This window comes from Acipenser ruthenus, chromosome 19 (assembly GCF_902713425.1).
Source record: "Acipenser ruthenus chromosome 19, fAciRut3.2 maternal haplotype, whole genome shotgun sequence".
In the NCBI taxonomy this organism is placed as follows: domain Eukaryota; kingdom Metazoa; phylum Chordata; class Actinopteri; order Acipenseriformes; family Acipenseridae; genus Acipenser; species Acipenser ruthenus.
In genome coordinates, this window is record NC_081207.1 from 7,527,543 (window position 1) to 7,552,641 (window position 25,099).

A 25,099-nucleotide genomic window follows, 5' to 3' on the forward strand; every position below is an offset into this window, starting at 1 on the left:
TCTCTACTGTGGTGAATTGAAAGTGACAGAGGGGTTGAGGAGATGTATAATATAAATATTTATGGAGAATGTAGATCGTCCAAGAAAATAAAATATATTTATGGTAATGTTATATAAATCGAAAAATAAAAAGTAATAGAAAGCAGGTATTTCCTGAAAGAGGAAATCCAACATGTCTTTCCCTTGCTGTGTTAGTGCTACTTGCTTTGCAAACTGATACACACAGATAGTATAACACTACTTTCACTGTCATTCATTCCTCACTTATAAAGTTGTCCATGGTTTGGTCCTCCCTGTTCAACGGTACTACTTGCAGTCCCATACTGTAGTTTGAGTTAAACCAATGATGTGCTCTTGGAAATTCCTCAGCCTGATTGAAAAGCCATGGCGATCTGGGCATTTAGCAGTCATGCCCCTTTAGTATGGAACTCACCTCAAGGTTCTGAGACAGTTGATATTTCCATCATGGTTGAGTCATTGCTTGGTAGTGCTGCACGAAATGATTATTCACATCGAGCTCTCCACTGAAATCAGGTGCTGACAATCAGATGAGGGTCATTTTGGTTGATTTACCTTTCAAACAGAAACAGGTGAAGAAACAGCTGCTTGGATTTGCAGTGATTGCTGCTTTTCTTAGACTCAGTCAATTCCAAGGAGGAGGTTTTTCAGTTGTTTCTCTTGGAATGGTAAATTGGCCAAATCAACACCAATGACCCTCATCTGTGGCGAGTTTAGCCGAATAATCGAATAACCGGTTTGTGCAGCTCTGTTGCTTAGCTAGTAGTGCATAGTTTGTTTACTTGAAAAGCGCCTTTTGCTGCTCAGTCACAAAGTATTCTATTCACTGGTATAGTTCATGGCTATAAATTGAGAGATGTGGATATTCTTTAACAGTAACTGCCTTCAACTACTGGTTTCTGACTTCAGTACAACTACAACTATCCACAATTAGAAACTGTATAGGCATGTTACAACAACATACAAATACAAATAAATGTTGCCTGAAAGCAAAGGTTTAAAACACCTGTGTGTGTGTATGCTGTGACCTAGTTTAGTTTTCCATATTATACAATGCCATAATTGGCTTTGTTTTTCCTTAGTGGGATGGTACCGAATTGAAGTTTTGGCATCGAAGAGTCTATTTGCCTTAGGCCAGCTGCCAGTTTCAAACTGAAGCAGCAACTCTGGCAAAAGCAAACCCTAATTAGTGAGAACGCAGCTCAGCTGCCAGAAAATGATTTGAACTGGCAGAGGCCAGGAATGACTCACTGTGGTGAATACTTGAATACTGAGACAAAATGTTTTGAACTGTTCTTTATTCCCGCCTAAAATTTTTATTTTTGGCTACTATTTTTGATAGAAATATGTAAGGCTTACCTGTCTTTTCTGTGTGAAATGGAGTGTAATGTATATACTAGTTTGCTTGACATGCAGTGATGATGAATTGCAATCCATTCTTGAGGGGGGTGGGGGGGGGGTGGTAGGGGTGTTCTTTTAGCAATGATCTTGAATAGGATTTTTGGGGATCATTTTAAATCAATAGTCAAAACTGATGTTTTGTTTTAATAACTGGGAAAATTGCCAGAATAGAAAATATTCTTCCTTCTGTAGCATTTTTTTGTGTGTTTTCTTTAGGAAAGAGTTACAAAACGCCTGTGGCCCCTGTAGATTGCCATCTGCCTTTGGTTTTTGGGTTATCGTGATACCTGATTGACACCTTTCAGATGCTGTTATCCTAGAACCACTATCTATAGGATAGTACTACTCTCCTTTAGCCTCCATCCACTAAAGAAAAGTCTTTCTGTTTTGACACTGTCATGTATTAACAGGACTGGTTTCAAACACCTAGGTTAGCACTAATCTTTGATAACCTAATGTGACACCAGCCCTTAGACAGTCTTGTTTTAGTGTGTAGCTCTCAAGAGGGGCAAAGGAGAATAATATACTGTTGCCAGTCTCAGGTGCATGCTGGGATGCATTCTTGTTGAGCACTATGCTCTTGAGCCTAGTATTTGTTTCCACCAAGAGTCCTGTAAAGCTCAGTCTTATTATTTATTAGAAGCCTGTGCAGAGAATTGAAAGTAACATATGCCACTGATGGGTCATAAGGGATTATTATAAATATTGTTATTGGTTAAACATACAAAGAATCAGCAACGTAACATTTAAAAACAAACAAAAAAAGTAATGTTAAATAATAAAGACCCTCTAAAACATAATGTTAGTTCTACACCACTCCAGGCAGTTAAATGTATATATCTGAGATTAAATAAAAAAAAAAAAAAAAAAAATACTGACCCTTTGAAGCTCTGATGTATTTTCCTGTTGAGCCTGTGTTGTCACGCATCCATTTCTGAAAATGCTTATTCTCTCCTGACTGAACAGCCACGCATTGGCAATTATATTAAGAAGGGGTTTGTGGAAGTGGAAATGCAGCTTGAGTGGCTAGCTGTTTCACGAAGGAATCTTGTAACTAGCTGTAATTCATTGACTGAATTTGAGTCATTAAAGTGGCCTGTTGTCCCTTGTGTCCAAAGCCTGTTTTACCAATGCTGAAAACTATACAGATTGCAGTTCACATGCCAATGTTCAATCAGTTATGTCAGTCTCAGTGAATTTCTGTCAATGCAGCCTCGGGACATTTTGTAGATGGATTGTAGATGTATCTGCATGAAATATTACAACTAATGCAGTATTCCCAGCTTGGTTAGAACTTAAATACATGTAGTTTCTGCACTGTTTGCATTTAATAAAGGCTATAACTGATTATCAATGTAGCAGTTGTACTGTACATATTATGCAAATGGTGCATGAGTCTTCCCTTTACCTATATTTCCTGTAAATGGACCACAACCTGCTCAATAGTCTTAAGAACAGTCTGTCGGTTTCCTCTCGCTCAAAATGCCTTGGCTGACCATCAGAGCACTAGCGTGACTATTTTAAACTGTCTTCTCAACAATGAGATTGCACAAAGATTGTATGCCTGTTTTATAGCTGCCACCAACAGTGCTTTCTACAAATATTGTATAGTTTGCTGTACAACAAAATAAGTCTGCAGGCGTTTACCATTTAACCAATCAGTGCTTACAGCAAGTAGCTTAAAGTATGCACAGAACTGACGTTTCATGTTTTTACCTCTGTGATTGGTTATTCCAAGTCATTGTATGATAAGCAAGGACAAAATGGTGGCCACGTTCAGAAGCAATAGCCCCCTCAGTTGGAGAGTAAGTGCATTTTATAAATGCAAGTTCCGTTCCATATCTTGTCAGTTCACTCATCCCCTGGAACTGGGTGGGTGCCCACTGCGATACGAGGGCAGTGAGCAGCCACCTCTAGAACAGGAAACAGATATTACATGGTCACAGCTCTCCACATGGGCCGGAAAACCAGGCAGCCGCACACCACCAAGAAGGAAGTGTCCCGAAATTATCTGACTGATGTAGCGTTTGGTTACATGCCACATGCACACAGGTTTTCCGGATGTGGGCGGATTTAACCCCTCGCAAGCTGCCCACAGTTTTATTGCAACATTGTTTTTTTTCATGATGACTGACAAGCTAATAGTAAGGAAAGTTGGCTTCCACAAGGGTCTGTGTGCATGGAGATATTTGTATTCCATGTAACCATTTGCACCAGCGTATGTCACATTTGCTTTAGCTATGCCGTCTAAACTGTGGAAATAACTTTTAGTTAGAATAATTTTTGAATTCTCCAAACATTGTACAAATCTAATTTTCATTATTTTATTTAACTTTTTTCATCATGGGTCAATGTTACCATAGCATTATATTAAACATGGTGCTCTGTTGTTCTTTTGTTTGGTAACTGTATCCTTGTATCTGCCTTGACAGATTGTTTATGCATGACTTTCCATCTTGGTGAGTTTATATATATATATATATATATATATATATATATATATATATATATATATATATATATATATAATATGTATATATATAGAAGTAGCTCTGCTTGTCGTGGCCCAGTTAGTTGTTGGGTTGATGTCCACCACCACTCCAGCTATCTCTGAGTTATTTATGTAGAATCCTCATCTCTGAGAGACTAAACAGTCAACTAGATTATAGATTGTGGTATTGGTATTGGTATAGCTCCATTAAACAAATAAATAATACAGATTCATAATGCTGGCTTAAATCCACCTCTTATTGGGATAATCAGCAAAATGGTGGCAAATATCCACTGACAGTGCAAACCTGGATGTTAAAGTAAACCAGCAAGTATTAAACCTACACTGAGATAAGCACCCAACAAGCCAGCCAATGATGACACATATCCATGATGTTTACTGAAGTGAGTCGTTGTCTTTTTGCGAGTAATGTTTTCACATAGCTAAACGCCCCCAATAGACTTAGGAAACGGGGGCAGGATGCATGCGGTATGTGTGCTGCACTGCAGTGACTTGAACCGAGCAGATCGTTTATTTAAAGATTTGTACTCGGCTCTTGTTTGCACCGTCCCATCTGAAGGACAAGCGCAATTATAGTTACACTGATGCAGTCAATGAAAAATTACATGAGGTAAATTAATAGGACTGGGGTTGAACTATCTAATCTAAACTAGTTAGGGTTAGTTCTTTCCTGTGTAACTCTTTCTTGTTCATTTCAGTAGCTGCGATGCTTACAACCAGAAAAACCCAATACAAATACACCTATTCCCATAAGAAAGACTGGTTAAAAAATTAGCTACCTTGAAAATAATCCTTCAAAAATAATATGTTAATACAAAAAATTACTGTAATTAACATCATGTGAACACAGCCTACAACTCAGTCACATCTTGGAATGACTCTACAAACTGGTTAAGGAAACTAGCTAAAGTGTGTTTTTCCATTGATGCAACTGTGTACAGCTGTTGATGCCCCTTTTGAAAGGGTTAAAAAGTTTTGGCATGCTCACGCAACACAAGCTGTCTCAGTGTGTCTGTGCAGGACCAGCTACAGTAAGAAGGCACCATACATGCATCTGAACTTTGCAAGCTGAACTTTTCCTGAGCCTGTTCACACTCACTGGCCAAAGCTATGGCTTCAACACAGCTGCGTTGTTTTTCCATGGAGTATAAAATCAGCTCTTTATACTGCGATAATGTATCCCTTGATTTCTGCTGTTCAAACAACCCGGGCTGCACGACAAAACAAAAATATCTGTCGCCCACTGGCTGCCTTCTTCCAGATCATAAAATGACCCCCTCTATATTTTCTTTGGAATTGGAAAAATCGAATCGCCCCCAGATCTCGCCATGAGTTTGGGCCGCTCCCGAGAACAATGAAGGTCTTTCTGAGGCAGTGGTGGTAGATCAATGGATTTTTTGAGACCTCCAGAAAGAAAGACATTTTTCTTTGCCTTCTGTCATATGTCATGTATTTAGTTTTGTATTTTCACAGGGCCGCTGAACCGATGCAAATTTGTTTTTGAGCCCGGTGACACAGCTGTGTGTTCTCCTGGCCTGTTTCTCCACACATGGGTAGATAAAAGTAGCCATTTCCTGTTCGCCTGGAGTGTGCGAGATTAACACAGTGGTTTATTGTGGCCTGGCGGTACCTAGGTAGTTGAAAAAATTGACAGATTAAATGTAAATATGTAGGAAGAGGGGACAATGAAAATAAAACACATCATTTTCATACTGTGTTGATATCAGAGTTTATTGGGATATGAATCAATGAAAATAATAAACTGTAACTTTTACTTTTCTGTTTAAGCTTACTGACATTTTTTCAGAATCGTTAGATTGACGTGCTGTTCTAGCTTATATTGAGACACATATATATTTCTGTATATTCTTCGAGGTGATCTTTTCAGACATTTATATATGGGTGCTTGGAACATATATTCTAATCTCCCAAAGCTGCTCCTTGAATAATTACAGCAAGAGTAGCTTTGAACATTAAGAGCTGAACGTTAAATACTCTACATGTATGTATAAGTTGAATGGATAGGTTTGGAAGAGATAATTATTGAGCTTCAAGGCTTTCTAGATGAGACATTCTATGAGATGCTTATTTACTTTTGGTGAGAATTTCTGGAAACCAACTGAACCAACGGTCTGTTTTGCTGTCGGCAACATTCACAAATGCCAGCTCTGTCAGTCGATGTCTCGCTACCTCAAGGCTGTCCAGTCTGTTTGCAGAAGACATAAGAGATTTATTTTTTTCCATTATATTTATGTACAGTTTTAAAAAAATCCCCATTCCTTTAAAACTGTTTCTTACCTTTGAATGTACCTACCATTTCCTGTTGATGCAATATAGTGCTTTAACATTATGCCAGTCACCTTACTTTCTAATTATTCATATTTCTTAATTTTCCACTTTCCCTATGCTCTGTGCTCTGCAGGGGCTGCAGACCGACCCATTCCTTCTGTCTTTTGACCCACGATGGCAGGGGATTACCCAGCCAACTGCGTGGTTGGGAAATGGTAGATTCGCTGCATCTCTGTGGTCTGGTTTCGAGAGGGGGGAATTTAGTAAAAAGCAATGGGGCCAAACCCACAGCTTTCTGATCTCAAAACCAACCACTTAAAGACATTCATAATTTCGTGAAATCGTTGTGGTCAGCTGTGTATTGGTCTAATAACTAGCAAGAAGTAAAATCTAAGGAATTCAGATATGAGATTTCTTACTTACTTACTTACTTACTACCCATTACGCCTCTGGTGTTTAGGGCAGCAACAAAGCTCCTCCACTCCTGTCTGTTTTCTGGCAAGTCTTTCAATGGTTCCCCAGCTGTGCCCCAGGTTTTTCAGCTCAGCTTCCACAGCTCTTGTTTTCAGGCGACCTCATTTTCGCTTGCCTTCAGGTGTCCATCTTACTGCTATTCTGATGACGGAATCAGTTTTCATCCGAAGCACATGGCCAATCCATCTCTAATGCCTCCTGGTAATGATGGTGCTCATATCTTCTTGGCTGCACTGTGTGAGTAGGTCTTGGTTTGAGATTGTTCTGGGCCAAAAGATATTGAGAATTTTTCTGAGGCAGGTTATATGGAATGAAGACAGTTTGGACATGTCATACTCGGTCACGCTCCAGCATTCTACACCATAGAATAGTGTTGAAAGTACGCAGCTCTGATAAATCTTGAGTTTGGTTTTGGTGTTAGTGTTGTATTTTGATGAATTCCAAACTGTATTTAATCTCCTGAAGTTGTTCCTGGCTTTATTGATTCTGTTCTGGCTGGATCCACCATCCTGGCTGATGGTGCTGCCCAGGTATGTGAATGTTTCTGTGTTGGAAATAACGTGATCTTCTGTCCGTACTGGTGATGGTGAGGCAATATTAAGGGCCATGATATCTGTCTTTCTGTGGTTGATTTTCAGTCCGATTTGCTGGCTGAATGTGTTAAGACTAGGGCTGTATGGGTTTAAACGTTTAAACAGTAAACGTGGATTAAAAATATTTTTGTTTAAAATTTGTATTATACGTTTAAACGCAACTTAACAGGAAAATATATTATCAAATTATTTTTGCATATTTTCTGCAAAGATATGTTTCCCTTTCTGTGGTTTTCCCCTTTAAGGAAACCTGACCTGTTCTTCCACGTGATCACTCTAAATACGTCTTGCATAAATCAAGGACAGACCAGCTTCCTGCGTTGTTGTGTATCGCCATCTCATTGCCTTTTTTCAGGTCTTATAGGGCTCTATGGAATCCGTGTTAACGAGAGCACGGACGGAATTACGGAATCAAAAGAATATTAATGCGGAATTAAGTGCTGTACGAAAAAAATGCATTTGGCAGTAGAGCATTAAGCTTGAGATTTACATATTTGAAGGGAAAATGTGAAACTAATGGTCAGTACAGGCAGTGGCGTAACTTTGGTTTCAAAAGTGAGGGAATGGGTGGCAGGGGGACGGTTTCTGTAGCTGGGTTATAAGTGAGGCGGGGTATTCTTTAAGGGATAAACAACGAGAAGGGCTGAATCAGTGAAAATATTTAATTCACCGTTCGAGTGCGTTAAATAAATGCAGTCATGGAAAATAAATAGAAACCTTTTTAAGGACTTAAACAATTAGGCAACGTTGCAGACTACTTTTAACGTCTGTATTACAAGACAAAAAGTACTCCTCACACAGACTGCTATTACAGCAGTCACTTTGAACAATACGATCACACAGAGAAGATTTATGGTAGTGAAACCATGGGCATAGCAGTAATATAGAATTGATCAAGTTGAAAACTAAAAGTTATGAAACACGTTAATACAACCCGTTTTCAAAGTTAACAATACTATTTTTCAATACAATTAGATAAAACAATACTTAATCCAATGAAGATGAACGCAAACCAAATGGAAAAAGTAGAAGCCTGTAGGTTTACGGTTTTGTGTTGTTCACCTTGCCTGCGGTGTGCATAAGTTCATTTAAATTAACCTAATTACATTTTTTTAAAATGGTAAAAACGGAATTCAGAAAAAAATGGGAATCAGAACAAAATAACACAAATTCCATAGGGCCCTAGTCTTAGTACTGTACATTATTTCGGTAAAGTGAATAGCCTGTGTGATTAAGGCACCTCACGGCTCCATTTACGACACAGTAAAACACTGTAACACACTGGAAAAGAAAAACATGTAGCTACTATTTATTTATTTATAAAAAGAACAGCGAATAAGATGTCTGTTACAAAGTGCTTACACCTTTTTATTTGTCCATATTTTATTGTGTGTTCAACAGGACATCTGCAATTACAGAACAGCTTTTAATTATTCAAGCGAGCTGAACCGAGAAGCGGGGAAAGAGAGGGACGCTGGGAAATTAAGTCTTTATTTTTTCACGTGAATGTGCAAGCGCCGTTGTGAAGGGGAGGAACGCTGGGAACTAGTAACTAAGCTACGTCTTAGTTGGTGCTTATCTTGGCGAGAGCCGAGTTCAAATCAGCATGAAGTTTTAACATCTACTCTCGTGTAATGGAAATCGTATTGTATCAGACAACGGCTTTGATTTTTTATGAAAAAAATAAAGGTTTTTGGTTCTGGACATGTTTTGTTTCCTGCCAACAATATACAAGTGAATGAAACTAAAAATGTAGTCTTGTCACTGTGTTTTAAGTTTAATTTAAATAGAGTTGTTTTTTAATGTTTTTTCGATGTTGGATACACACACTTTTTATGGAGCTTTTGGAGAAATGGTACGTTGTAAAATCGACTGAATGTTTTTTTATAATATTAAAATAGATTACATTTTAGTGCTAATTTACAGTCCTTTATGCTTTTATGTTTTCCATTGTTTGTCTTTAAGTGGATCTATATGGTACGCGCTTTGAATAACAAACCAAGGTTAAAATATGACTTAAAATATTGGAAGTAAAATATAAAAATATGAAATGAGTGAAACATTAAATTTATGGCCGTTTAAATGGTTAAACGACCGGATTAACAATGGGTTTAAACATGTAGTCAATTAAACGTAGATTTACAGCCCTAGTTAAGATGGGTTGTTTTTTCTTGTATGTGGTGGGAGAGCGAGATCATCTGTGAAGTCAAGGTCTTCAAGGGATATGAAGAGTGTCCATCTGATGCCTCTTGGCATATCTTCTGTTGTACACTGCATGACCCAGTCGATGGCAATGTTGAAGAGTATTGCAGACACGATGGTTCACCCCTGACGCACTCCTGTTTTGGCTTCAAAACTGAGCTCGCTGTGATCAACACTGCATGTAAAGCTGGAGTAGAAGCTTTTGATGATGTTGATTATATGGAGAGGGATTCCATTTGCCCGCAGAATGCGCCATAGGCTGGTCCTGTGAATGCTGTCAAAAGCCTTCTCAAAGTCTATAAAGTTAATGTAGAGCTGCTGTTGCCATTCTGAGCATTGTTCTATTATATTAGGTAGAGTGAAGATCTGGTCTATGCATCCACGCCGTTTCCGAAAACCGGCTTGCTCTTTTCTGGGAACGTTATCAACTGCCTCTGATATACGCTGGACTATGATCTTACACAATACCTTGCTTGGCACAGATAGCAGTCTTACCACACCAATTATTACAATCACTGAATGCAACCAATCCACTCACTTTTCCCTTTCCCAGACTGATGTAAATAGGGGGGGCCAGGATAGATGTTGCTAACTCAGGATTTACCCTGAACAATTCTGCATTCAAGTTGTCTTTGCCAGGAGCTTTCCTATTTTTTAAAGGATTTGATGGCTTGAATGATCTCTTGCTTTGTTGGGGTATCTGTATTGATACAGGCTGTGTGGTCGAGTGGTTAAAGAAAAGGGCTTGTAACCAGTAGGTCCCGGTTCCAATCCCACCTCAGCCACTGACTCATTGTGTGACCCTCAGCAAGTCACTTAACCTCCTTGTGCTCCGTCTTTCGGGTGAGACGTAGTTGTAAGTGACTCTGCAGCTGATGCATAGTTCACACAACCTAGTCTCTGTAAGTCGCCTTGGATAAAGGCGTCTGTTAAATAAATAAACAAATAATAATAATAAATTAATTTTTTTCTATGTGTAAGTATCTGGACTTTCTTCCTATGCATCGGGACGCTGGACATTTGCTAGGAAATCGGGACTGTCTCGACCATATAGGGACTGTTGGCATGTATGCTGTTGCCAGTAGGTGGCCTTGTTTGTCCTTGATGAGTGTGTTTGTTGGTGTCTGCCACAGGCAGCTGCATCCTCTGCTTGTGTTGCCAGGTTATCGACGTAGCGTCGTTTGTCCGCTCTTACAAGACGTTTGACCTCCCAGTGTGCCTTGCTGTACTGCTCATGGTATTTGTCTTTTAGCCTCTGGTATTTTGTATCTAGAACCTTTTTCTTCAGGGCTCATCTGGTTTCTATGGCGTTCCATGTGCTGGGTGTAATCCACTCCTTTCTTCTCTTCTGCCTTTAGCCTAAACAGGCTTCACTGCTCTGTCTCAAGCAGGGACCGCTCCACTGCTTTCTTCAAAAGGATGGCAACACCCTCATGGTGCTGTCCATCATCCCGTCCAGAATACAGCAGAGGTTATTATTATTATTATTATTTATTTCTTAGCAGACGCCCTTATCCAGGGTGACTTACAATCGTAAGCAAAAACATTTCAAGCATTACAATACAAGTAATACAATAAGCGCAAGAAATACAATAACTTTTGTTCAAGCAAAGTACAAGTTTGACAAACCACAATTCAATAATACAGCAGGTAATAGTGATAGTTACATCAGGATATGATTAAATAGTGATAGTTACATCAGGATGTGATTAAATACAAAGTACTACAGGTTAAAAACTTGGCAGATTACAGTATTCTGAAGTACAGGATTAAATGCAGTAAAATAGGGGGCTGATAAGAGCAAAATAAAGCACATTTACATGAAGGGTGATAGTGTCCCAGGATACAAACAGAGGAGTTCTACAGGTGCTCTTTGAAGAGGTGGGTCTTAAGGAGGCGCCGGAATGTGGTCAGGGACTGGGCAGTCCTGACATCTGTAGGAAGGTCATTCCACCACTGCGGGGCAAGGGTGGAGAAGGAGCGGGCTTTGGAGGCAGGGGAGCGTAGCGGTGGTAGAGCTAGTCTTCTAGTGCAGGCGGAGCGGAGAGGTCGAGTGGGGGTGTAGGGAGAGATGAGGGTCTGGAGGTAGCTGGGTGCAGACTGGTCAAGGCATCTGTAGGCTAGTACAAGAGTCTTGAACTGGATGCGAGCGGTGATCGGGAGCCAGTGGAGCGAGCGGAGTAGTGGAGTAGCGTGGGCGAAGCGAGGCAGAGAGAACACCAGGCAGGCAGCAGAGTTCTGGATGAGCTGGAGCGGACGGGTGGCGGACGCAGGGAGGCCAGCAAGGAGGGAGTTGCAGTAGTCTAGGCGGGAGAGTACCAGAGCCTGGACCAGGAGCTGGGTAGCATAGTTGGTGAGGAAGGGTCGGATTCTTCTGATGTTGCTCAGGAAGAATCGGCAAGTGCGTGCCAGAGTGGAGATGTGCTGGGAATAAGAGACGCAGGGGTCCAGGGTGACTCCAAGGTTCTTAGCTGAGGAAGAGGGAGAGAGTGTGGTAGATTCCAGAGGAACAGAGATAGAGAGATCAGAGGAGGGGGAGGAGGAGGGAAAGAAAAGGAGGTCAGATTTAGAGAGGTTGAGTTTGAGGTGATGCGAGTGCATCCAGGAGGAAATAGCAGACAGACAGGTAGAGATACGGGAGGAGATGGTGGAGTCAGAGGTGGGGAAGGAGAGGAAAATCTGAGCATCATCAGCATAGAAATGGTATGAGAAACCATAGGATGCGATGAGGGGGCCCAGGGAGCGGGTGTAGAGAGAGAACAGGAGAGGACCCAAGACTGACCCTTGGGGGACTCCAGTTAAGAGAGGGTGAGGTGTGGAGGTTGCTCCACGCCAGGTTACCTGTTAAGTGCGGTTGGAGAGGTAGGAGGAGAACCAGGCCAGAGCAGTGCCAGAGATCCCCAGGTCAGCAAGAGATGATAGTAGAATAGAGTGATCAACAGTGTCAAAGGCAGCAGAGAGGTCGAGGAGAATTAGGATAAGGAGAGAGAGGCAGCTCGGGCACATTTAAGTGAGTTGGTGACAGACAGGAGGGCGGTTTCAGTAGAGTGAGCAGAGCGGAAGCCGGATTGGAGAGGGTCAAGCAGAGTGGTTGGACAGGAAAGCAGAGAGCTGGCGGTGTACAGTCCGCTCGAGGGTTTTGGAGAGGAAGGGTAGGAGGGAGACAGGACGGTAGCTCTGGAGGGAGGTGAGGTCGAGGGTTGGTTTTTTGAGGAGGGGAGTGATAGAGGATTTTTTGAAGGCAGAGGGGAAGGTACCAGAAAGTAGAGAGGTGTTGAGGAGGGAGGAGATGAAGGGGAGTAGAGCAGGAGCAGCAGCTTGAAAGAGGTGAGTGGGGAGGGGGTCCAAGGCACACGTGGTGGGTTTGTGACCCTGGAGCAGGGAGGAGAGGTCAGAGTCTGAGAGGGGCAAGAAGGTGGAGAAGGAGGGTGAGTTAGTAGGGGTTGCAGTGGGTGTAGGAGTTGGAGCGGGAGGGGGTGCGGGGGAGGGAGAGGTGTTAAAGAGTTTGCGGATATCTGAAATTTTAGAAGAGAAGAAGGAGGAAAAGTCATCAGGGGAGATAGAGGAGGGAGGAGGAGGGGGGGAGGGTTTAAGAGGGAGGAGAAGGTAGAGAATAGTTTACGTGGGTTGTTAGTGGAGGCTTGGATTACAGATTGGAAATAAGCACATTTAGCAGAGGAGAGAGGAGAGGAGAAGGAGGAGAGGAGAGTGCGGTAAAGGTCTAGGGCAGCAGGGAGTTTGGTTCTCTTCCATTTCTTTTCAGCAGATCGCAGTGTGATTCTTGCCGAGAGGAGCGCAGAGGAGAGCCAGGGATGGGGAGGGGAGGGGCGAGCAGGACGGGAGGTGAGGGGACAGAGGGAGTCGAGGGAGGAGGTGAGTGAGGAGAAGAAGGTGGAGGTAGCAGAGTCTACGGAGAGTTGTGAGAAGGAGTCGATAGGAGGGAGGTGAGAGAGAGCAGTGGAGGCAAGGACAGAAGGGGAGAGAGAGCGGAGGTTACGGCGAGAGGTGACAGTGGGGGTAGGAGGAGCAGGGAGAGGGGGGAGAGACAGAGAAAAAGAGATGAAATAGTGATCAGAGAGGTCCAGGGGGGTGACAGAGAGGGTGGAGGGGCAGCAGGCCCTGGAGAAGGTGAGGTCCAGTTGACGGCCAGCTTTGTGGGTAGGAGGGGACGGAGAGAGACAGAAGTCGAAGGAGTGCAGGAGAGGGAGGAATCCAGTAGAGTGGCTGGGGTTGGAGAGATGGATGTTGAAGTCACCCAACAGGACAGTCGGGGTAGACAGGGAGGGGAGGGAGGAGAGTAGATAGTCGAGTTCATCCAGAAAGTGAGTGAGAGGCCCAGGGGGGCGGTAAAGAACAATGAGCAGGAGTTGACAGGGAAAGGTTAGTTGGACTGCATGAAATTCAAAGGTGCTGACAGAGAGTGAGATGAGATCGGAGGGGACAGAAAAGAGTAAGGAGGGAGAGAGGAGAAGACCCGTCCCACCTCCCCGTCCAGTGAGGCGCGGGGTATGGGACAGGACGTAGAGAGAGGACAGGGCAGCAGGAGTAACAGTGTTATCAGGGGACAGCCAGGTTTCAGTGAGAGCAAGGAAATCCAGCGAGAGGTGGGAGGCAAAGGCAGATATGAAATCAGCTTTGTTAGCAGAAGAGTGACAGTTCCAGAGTGCACCAGAGAGTGTGCGGGAGGGGGGGAGAGGCAGAGAAATGAGGTTAGAGGGGTTGGAGGAGCAGCAGCGGAGGGAGGGCAGAGGACGAGGACGGGAGGACAGAACAGGGATGTGAGAGACAGTCATAGCAGGACAAAAGGCACAGTAGGAGCAGTAGGGTGGAGGGTACAGACCTGACTTGTAGATAGCTTCTTCTAGAGCCCCGGTAGGTTTGGATCTATTGGAACAGCGTCTCAGTGCAGGCCTCCCCTCGCTGGACTCCCACAGCTAGACTCCCGGCTCTTTTGTTGAGGCTCTTCTGTTGGCTGGCGCTTCTGGCTGGCGCTAAAATAGGCTGCTTAATATATAAAAAACAACTGCGTTCTTCTGAGGCTGTTGTTAATCTTCCTGATCCTGTTCATCTGCTCTCGCTCACACCCAGGATGTGTCAGCTTTATCTGAAGTACAATAAATATTTTTTTCAGATAAAATCTGAACCAACGAAATCACCCTTTACCATGTCCCATTTATATACTTAACCAAAAGTTTAGCAACAATTTGCTTCAGCATGTTGCATTAACAAAGCATTGAAGTTTTATGGCTGTTGGAAACAGTCATGTCGCTGATGTGCTGTGAGAGATGTAGTGAGGACACTGGAGGTTTTTCTGGAAAGTCACACCTGCAGTACTGCAAAAACAGTTTAGAATATGCACTGCCTAAAATAATACAGTATATGACTCTATAATGCACGCTGACACCTTAATAGATCTGACAATGAGCTAGCTTATTTGTGTCAGAGAAGCATAATTCTCCACTTGTTTACTACCAGCGCCACAACAGGCAATTATAATTAGACTTGCTATAGTGAATGAGCACATCTTCAATTACAGCCATTAGCCATAACTGGTACGGGGCAGTCAAAAAAAAAAGTGGAGTCTTGAGTAGAGTGTATGGAGACCTGTTCTGTTGGTAGATTAGTTCAGTTGGTAGGTATCTAAAATTATTTGCAATATCAAAAGTGTATCGTGTTGACTAACCCACGTTTTCTTTTTAATTGCGTTGCGTGTGTATGTGTGGCACTGTGAGACGCATGGTATCGTGACCTGCAGAGGACCTGGCTCATGAGCCCACTGTGGTTGTGGTGGGATGGTGACAGGAAGGAAGGAGGTTAGAGCTGAGGTGATTAAGTGCTGTATTACAAGACGCACTGATGCAAACCAGTTTGAGGCGGTTCTGTGTTAAAGGGCTCTTCAGCACAGGTACCTGCATTGCAGTGATGTACCAGACCTTTTTTTTTCTGTGGACCAAATTAATTCTTGGAGTTTAGCAGGGGCTAATTATGGAACAATGCGCTTTGTCCTGGAAGATTTTCTTGTTTTGCCATGCAGCTTGTTTGCTGGCAAATTTGATCAAGGAATTAGTCTCTTAATTCTGTTATGTGCTAGTTGTTTTTTAATGTTAATAACTTTGTAGTGGGCATATTTTGTTTTCTGTTTTGCTTCATTTTTTTCAATGTCTTTGCTGCATATTTCATTGGTATTAGTATGTATTTTTTTAAAACTCTTATACAGAGATAAATATTTTTTGTATTGTCCCTGTTCAAAATTCCAGCAACTGCTGGTGAGCTGGAGACCATCCAAGAAGAGTTGGTAATTGGAACAAATACAGTATTTATTGTCCTCTTACTGGCCATTCAGCAAGAAACAGCAGTCAATTTTAGAACTTTACAGTAAAGGGATTTTAATGGTACTAGGGTCATACCATACCAACTCAACCAGAGCTGTTTCCTGACCGTCTAAGATTTTGCTAGAACAATTCACCTGGGGATTTTTGGGCCTGCTGAGTTCAGACATGCTAATCATTTTTTTTAAATTTCCCCTTCGAGCTGTGACCTGGCAAAGGCCAAACTAAAGTGAAAACGTGACTGTGGCAGGGTAGGCTGTAGTGGTGACGTCAGGCCAGCAGCAGGAAGAAAAACACAGGCAGTACTGCAGGGCAAAGGACGTGCCGTGCACTGTTTATTTAAATAACAAAAAAAATAAAATATTTAAACAAAAACACTTGCTCACAGAGCGAAACAAAAGATGTAAACAAAACAAAATCACAAACACAAAATAATACGATCAGGCTGGGCAGTAACCTTCACTGATCTACTTATTTTTTTTTATCTTTGATTTTTACCCTCCTCTCTCTCGCTCGCTCACTCTTGTTCACTCCTCCGAACACCCACCCTGTGCAGAGAGCTGCAGGCTTTTATTTACTATGGCTGGGGTTAACTATCAATCATCTCATTACCCCTCGGCCACAATTTAAATACTACTGGCAGAGGACGAGATGTCAGGAAGACTTAAACCTGCCTTGATCGCTAATTGTAGTGTATGGCCGGAACAGCCCAGGTCATTCAGGAACTGATCACAGATCTCCATTGCCAGATTCATATTGCTGGCATTGTCATGAATCGTACAAAAAACATCAATGCCCCACTCCTGCACAATATTGTTCATATGTTAAGAAATATTTACAGCAGTGTGTCTTTCAGACATAATTGCAGTTTGCAATACTTTAGACTTCAGCTGCCATGACTCCGTTATGTAATGTATAGTTACAGTAATGTAACCATTAGGGCTGTCAATTAATCGCAGTTAAATTCTGTGATTAACGCGTAAATGTTTTTAGAGATTAATCATTTTAACGTGCGTAAATCGCATTGCTGTGTTTTGAGCCTTTGGGCACGCCGTACTTCAATCCCGGCCGCGGTAACATTGTATTGAATGTCTGAGTGCAGTTATTGTTTAAATAGAAAGTTAGTCACTGAACCGCTTAATGGAGCAAAGCACTAAAAATGAATGGGATTTTTTTTTTGACGGGCTCACTGGACAGAAAGACGCTTACTTGTCTACTGTCAGAGTGAGTTCCAGTATCACACATGAGTACATCTAGTCTGCTGCGTGCTGAACACGCCTTCATGTCTCAAAATACACTAGCAGCTCTTTTGCTTCAGACAATAACAACAACAAATTAAACCCACCAGTTTTGACAGAAATGCAGGATCGCTGCAAGCCCATATCAAGCGAAGAATGATCATGATAATAAATGAGTTAGGCTGCGTTGCTCCTTTTTTTTTTGTGTTTGTGTAGTATGTAAAGCCTAACATTTGCTAGTTTGCAGTTTTTGGATATGATGACAGTTTTTTTTTGTATGTTCTCTTCACAATTAACAGTTCATTTCCTAGAAGTGCTTACTATAGCTACATATTTATAATTTTATTAAAAAAAAAATTTAAAAAAAATTATTTCAGTTCACAATCACCTATGTATTTATTATGTTTTCTGATCTCTGTATGCTGCTGATCAAGCTTGAACCGCACATTTTATTGTGTTGGTTGTATTTGTAATTTCTAAATTATTGCCCCTAGTACATTTTGGTGGTGTTCTCAATGGGTAAATTTCCTGGTTAAATAAATACATAAATAAATACATTTTAATCAATTTTATGTACAGTTAAGGATAATAAAAACAATAGCATCAGTAATAAAACAAATTTAAATTCAATGGATGTAGTAATTGTAACAATTTAATATGCGATTAAAACCGAGATTAACTAAGATTAATTTTTTTAATCGTGAGATTAATCGCGATTAATTTTTTAAATCGCTTGACAGCCCTAGTAATCATCCATTGTGACCGATGTCCAGAGATCAGTTGTGAGAGGAACGCTTTGTGTGTTAAGTTTTTTAAGATGGCTTTTTACGTTGTCATACTCACACTGAATTCGTTTCCAGATGCTAGCGCGGGATGGAATTGTGTACCTGGGTTCAAAAAAATGGATAAGATCCTGAAATCCCTCCCCATGAATTGCCTTCCTGTTTACGTCTTTCATTTACTGGATGCTTTGAAAAGTCTAAAATTTTTGACTGCCTTTTCTGAGTATCCTTGCCTTGACTGCAGTACCACTCGTTGCTTGACTTTCATCCGACAGGTTTAATGGATATTTTCTTCTGAGCTGCGCATGCATAGACTATGTGCTTTGGTTGTATTTTAGCATTTTCTGACAAAGTGTGCATTATACTTCACGTTTGTCTTCCTGTTTTTCGAAGCACTTCCACACTAAACTAGTTTGTTGCGTTTCTTTTGATGCTGAAGTATTCATATCGGATGTATCATCCGCCATTTTAGCAAATGGTGTGAATGGTTACGTGAATACCAGCGCTGAGGTTGACTGCACTCAAATTTAGTCGACCATTTGGTGCTACCGTTACTACAAACCATACATTCATTACATCATCACAATTCTGTGGAAAAAAAAACTTCAAGGCTAAATCAGTTAAGAAAGCTTTGTGTACCTGTGCCAATACAACTTTGCTAGCATAAGAGGGATTTACTGTATTTATCTGTAAATAATTAATCCTTTTGAATACACTGGTATAACCAGAAAGACATGAATTAATTGACAGTTTAAGACTTGCTTGCTCACTTCTCCGTGGAATCAGGGACAACAGAAATATCAGAACACACTTGGCACAAAATATGAACTGATAGCAACCTGTAATTTTTCCTGTGCCTATAGCCATCCCAGTGCCTATAGCCATCCCAGTAAGCAGCCGCTTTATTTTCTTTGTTGAACTATGAATCGCAGTCCATCGTTTTTACAGTCTAAGTACCCCTGTTATTGAAATCTTGACTTATTTCTCAACAGATTAAAGTATGTGTTTATTAAGAAACCCGAACTTCTTTGTTACTCTAAGCTTGTACCGTGTGGAAGTCTGCATCATATTAAAAAAAGAAATTCACCTCTGTCAAAAGCCCTCCTCTTTCTGTCACTGATTGGTTACTTGACTGAAACAGGGCTCCTTATTGGCTGTTTATATGGTTGCAGGCTTGTTTCAATACATCTTTAACCATCTGTCAAAAGCCCTCCTTCCGTATCACTGATTGGGCTAGCAGGAGAATCGGGCTTTCTAATTGGCTGTACCGACTGTCGAATGAACAGGGGAAAAAACAAACAAATGTCAACACATTTAAAGTACATAATACCATATGAATAATATTTTTTACCCTCTATTTCCATTTTGTGATGTGTGGTATCATTTTGAATGCAGTGTTGTCCATGTTTCTCTTGAGTTCTGGTCACTGCACCCACTACTGTACCTGCTATTGTACCACAAAGCAAAGTTGAAAGGTCTCTGTATTACATGATTTCTCAAGAATCAGGAACAAGACAAACACATGCCTGCAAGAAAGATGGAAGCCGGTTAAACGCAGCAAAAGAAAAACAGTCGGTTTCAAAATTACATTAATAGGTACTGGTGCTTATACTTCAAGTGTTCTGAAGAACCAACGACAATGCTGAATGATCCATAAATGTTGGCTTCCAAGCACATGAAATATAATTTTAAAAATAAGTGCTTTATGATTCTCATGTCATACATGAAACATGCTGCTCCCTAGCACAGATACCATCTGGTTGAACCGTACGTTGCCAAAAATGAAATGTTTTTCAGAAAACTCAGTGCAGCTACCGTTTAAATCCCCTTTTAACCTTGTTGTCCTTGTAAGAATGCTTGTTTTGTGAGTGCTTTGCAAAGCCAGAGTCCATAGAGGAAATGCCATGCTGCCCTACAATAGTCATGCATGGGCGCCGTCTGTAATCAAGCAATATTGTACAAGAAGGTGTGTGATAGTTATGATAGTTAGAACAATAGGACTTACAAATATTATCATGGGCAAGAATCCACTTGGATAAACATTGACTTACAAGATAAACCAAGCTTGGGTTTGCTCAGTGCTGGTTGGTTGTTTTTTGAAGCAGAGGGATGCAGGAATAAAAAAAAAAACAGTATAAGACAAAATTAATAATGACAGAATAACAAAAATATTTAATGTTGTCCATGATTTTAAAGACATCTGTAGTGGCTTGCCTCCGTTTTCTCTGCTCGCACAGGATTAGAAATGCTTAGGTTAGTACTGGGTTGGCCTTTTTAGTTACATTTATTGCCTGAAGAAATTTGGGTATGGAATCCGTGAAGGTCTGTATCATGTAGTAAGATAATATATATTTTTTTATGTAAATGATTATGATAATAATGATTATCACATAATTTTATATATTTACAAAGACACACTTTTTTCTTTTTAAGTCACCAGTTAATTACAGTTTTTCAGAAATTATTTTAAGTAATAGTGAAAATAATTATTACGCCAGCCAATAATGCTTTCCTCACCTGTAACCATGAATAAACAAAACCTTTTATTAAGTTATGTCAACGTCACACATCTGAGCATTTATCTTTTTTGTCAGTTTGACAGTATTTTACTTACCAATATTATGAACTGCTGAGGATCCTTCAGATCACAAACAAACCCCATTCAGGACATCAGTTGAACAAGATTGTGTTCCTACTGTACTTTATTCTCTATGGTGGTATGACTGACCAGGTCACCTGCTTGAAAGAAACATACCTCAGCTCCCCTCAACTGCAAAGTGGGTTTAAAACACAGACATCACAACCGACCATGTATCTGAGCCACTAAATTATTATAGAGGATTAGATTCCTTTGGCAAACCTTTCATATTTTCACAGGGCCTGTCGTTTTACTTCATTGTGTTGCTGTGGAGGATTGATTCAAGGCTGCAGGACTGGAAACAGGATGTGGAACTGGTGACTGTTGTCTCCTTTAAAAACAATGGCAATTAAGAAATGCATATACTATCCGTGTTAGAAGTGGCGCCTACTCAGATTCAACAATGTTATGGGACCCAATCTCTGTTGTGGAGTGTGAATCTCATTTTCTAAAAAAAAATTAAGGATACAAATGTTCTGGTTAATTAACACAAAAGTAGGGCATTTCTCTTGGACTTTCATTTGTCAGTCTGAGATGATTTTCTTGGTACTATTAATATAGATTACAGAACGGCCAATCAGAACAGCCGTTCGGTGTTATGTATGCAATAACACATCGTAAAGAAAATCCCCTCATGACTCTGGCTGAGTTTCACCTGCTTTATAATTATAGTACCGGTATTTGTTTATTGCAATCATTATGTGAATCTGAGATTGATAAAAAGAAGCTGTTGGTTCTGCTGCTGCGGCTGCAGGTAGAAGCATGAGGATGGAGTTAGGAACGAATGGGCAGAAAGCTTCAAGAAAGGTAGCTTGTGGGCCTGCAGCTAAAACTGCATTACAAACTGGTAAGCCAATAATGCCTGGTTTCTGATTAAGCTCATTGCATGGAAGGCAGTACAAGGGAAAAATGTAGTAAACACTGACCCTTTATTTCAGTGAAATTGAACATGATTATTGAACGCTAAAGCTTTAAAGATGAGAACTCCAGCAGTACCTGCTGAATTAAATTAGGCCTAGATGTGAAGGCCCTGCATGGCATGTAAAACTGTCACTTCAGGTAAGAGTATGTGTGGCATGGTCAACAGGTTCTGCATTATTGCCAGCAGATTTCTGAGAATTCTGTGAATATTTCTTATGGAAAGCCTAAGCTGTTTCAACAACTGTGGGTTATCTTGATTCGACCAGCTCCTGAGCACTGCTCAAATCCAAGGAATGAGAAGGAATATGGGTTTCATTAGTCATCATGGAACAATTTGTGGTTTGACCTGGGGTTAGCTGTAGGCCTTGGCTTTCACAGGTATCATTATTATGGGGGTGTATGAGAGGAGAATTTTCTTTAAAAAATAAATAAAAATCACATAAGTAGAAAAAGAATGCTTCACACAATTTAAAGTGCTGTTGTGTTCCACTCTTTAACCACTGTCTGCTTCACTCGCAAATAAAAAGGAATTCAAACAACCATTTCCTATTTATTGCAAACAAATGTTTCTCATTTAAGATACAGAATGCTGTAATTAGAAAGAGTTTGGCTGTTTTTTTTTTTTTTTTTTGTACACAAAGTGGAAACCATTTTAGTGCAATCTTTGCATTGGCTAAAGAAGTCTGGTCCCCTGTTCTCTTCCTGATGGCTTTTGCAGCTGTTCCAAGCACAAACTTAACATCTTAGCAGTAAGAAAAGAATGGGCTGCTACTTCAGGTCACAACTATTAAAGATGTCTTAAAGCAGTTAATAAAATGTGTAGTGTTAATGTTTACAAGAAGCAGAAAGGCTGATTAGAAGTGCTGTGTCCCTCGTGGATGGTCTGAGAATTTTCAGTCCTCTGTCAACTTGTTGCTGTATAGACAACACCTGGTGTTTTGGCTCATACTTGTGTTGGGCTGCCTCTCCCTCCCTTTTGCATTAAACTATTCCTCTGCTAATTAAACTAAGATGTTGTATGCTTGAAGATTTGTGTCTAAACCTGACGATTGTCCATCGCAGACCAATTTCCACATGTCCATTTTAGATAAGCAGCAGTGCTTTAGAAAGGTTTATAAGTCCTGTGTGAACTCACACTGGGGGCTGTTCAGTTGATTGAAATGGTGCCGCACCTAAATACCAACATCATTAAAATAATTGAAATAGGCATGGAGTTATGTTTTGATTTACGTACCCTTAAGTAGCTTAAAGGAAAAATGCACCCAACAGAGTTACCAACCCAGATATAAACATTTCATTTAGGGGCCTGTAAGTAGCCTTCATTTCCCTCTCATTTTAGAATTGCAATTGGTGTTTTTCCTTTCAGAAAACAAAAGCACTAATGACACTTTGAAGGAAATGGCTTTAAGAATCTGGCACAATGTTCTGCTTTAATGTTTAGCATGTCATATTGCATTTCTTGCTGTACTCACTAATTATTATCTGATGTGAATCCATGGTTATGGTAACAAAGGGAAGCTGTGCATAAAGTATGTTAAAGATTGTCTAATCTTTAGAACTAGAGCTGATACTTTTTGTGTATTGTTTGTCACCAGGTGAATCTATGCGTTTATTTCATAAAATGGAACAAATATCAAACGCTATAATTAAATTTGCAGTTTGCAGTGTAAAAGCAGGAAAATATTACTCACTAGTACTATACTGCAATCAAAATGTATTGTATTGTAGTTGCTTTATAATTATATCATTTTTTTTTTAAATTAAATAATAAGTTGGTATGTAACATATGTAAACATTGTCAGGGGCTCAGTGACCCAATACTTGGTCTTAAAGTTAACACAGTAACAATCATCCGTTGTTTATTCATATCCTGATCAATCACACGCTATCTTTCCAGCCAGACGTGGGTGGAACTCAAGGGAAACTAGCTTATCATATGTATTGTAGTATTTTAAAAAAGCAATCTGATATGGTCCCATGTGTCAGGTTACACAAAATTGCTGAGATCAACAGAATCTGAGAACAGAGGCTTGGAAAACATCACTTTGAGCGACTCAGTGTGTAAACAAAGAAATATATGTTTTCACAGACATTTGTCTTTGTCATACAGTGCCTGCCCCGTTTTCCGTACAGAAGCAAGTAGCAAGTAACTGGTTGTTATGAACCAGAAACTTAAAACATTGGTACAAATTGCAACATATTTGAATCCCTGCGTTCTCAGCTTGCAACTTTCCTTTCTTGGGTCCCTTGAAAGTAATCAAGTCCGGATCAAGTGACTGCACAAACAAATGTTTGGAACCAATCAGAAAAGCCTATCGCTTTTTATAAATGACTGCAGCATTGCTGGGGATTACTGGCCCCGATTTTCCAGTGGGCAAGTTGCCCATGTGGTACATTGCCTGTGATTTGCCCATAGGGAAGAATATAGGCCAGCATAGGGGTAGCAGTGTGGAGTAGTGGTTAGGGCTCTGGACTCTTGACTGGAGGATCGTAGGTTCAATCCTAGGTGGGGGACACTGCTCTGTACCCTTGAGCAAGGTACTTTACCTAAAATGCAACAGTAAAAACCCAACTGTAAATGGGGAATTGTATGTAAAAATAATGTGATATTTTGTAACAATTGTAAGTTGCCTTGGATAAGGGCGTCTGCTAAGAATAAATAATAATAATAATAATAATAATAATAATAATAATAATAATAATAATAATAATAATAATATAATGACTGCATTTAATTGTATATGTTAAATACTATGAATAAATATTTAATAGGAAATAAATTGTCCTACATTGCACACTTACAACTGTGTAGCGATGTGAGTTTTAGAGATAAAGCACAGTCTTTTTCACTGCAGTGTAGAGGGAGGCTAGTACTTTCCACTGAAGAATCCCATAAGACGAAAGCTTATGAAGACTCTTTTTTCTTCTGCTTTGACGTTGTTTGGAGTTACAATAAGATGGTGATCTTTATTTTTAATACCTAGATTGTGCTATCTTGTGTAATCTAGAATTGAACTTTTAGGACCTGTACTGTACACTGTTGTAGGTTTTAGTAGTGGACAAGATGCTTTTTTTCTATAATCATTTACCATTACACAGAACCCACCTAACAAGGGCAGTGTGCAATCCTCAAAAATGTCATTGAAGCTACAGAATGCCAAGAAGAAAAAGATTAAGACAGAATGTAGGCTATGTGCCACGTGTTAACAATCACTATATGGCAAAACTGAACCAGTTGTACACTGATACTCTCAACAGCTCTATCTGTTATGTGAAATGAACTGGTGTTAACATGCCTTGCTAGGCAGGAACAGCTTACAATCACAGAGTGCTGTTTTACAACGAAAACCCTGGTCTTCCATAGAACGAGAACTTATTGCATTCTGATGACAGAGGCTGCAAAGTTACCCGTCCTAGCAAGCTATAATTGTGCAAATTAAGAATGGTTAATTATGTGGAGGAATCCAAATTTGTCCCTGGATCTCGATTTGCAGACAGGACGTGTCATTGTGCTATAGAGATAAAGCACTAATGAGTACAAGCAGGAAGAATTGGCCTGCAGTTCCGCAATAGGGTCTTCTTTGTTTCCAGTGAAGTTTCATGTAAAGTTATAAGCAAGATGTCCAAATTAAAGCGCCACTCACGCACGGTTTATTAAGGGGGGTTGGGGAGTTATATAGCAGGTTGAGAGAGAGATCTGAC

General features: G+C 40.5%; 1 protein-coding gene across 2 annotated transcripts in view; it reads left to right on the top strand.

Annotated features, from left to right (window-relative positions):
* Positions 1-25,099, top strand: part of b3gntl1 (UDP-GlcNAc:betaGal beta-1,3-N-acetylglucosaminyltransferase-like 1) — a 145,640-nt gene that overhangs the window by 44,537 nt on the left and 76,004 nt on the right. The gene's annotated exons all lie outside the window — the stretch shown is intronic.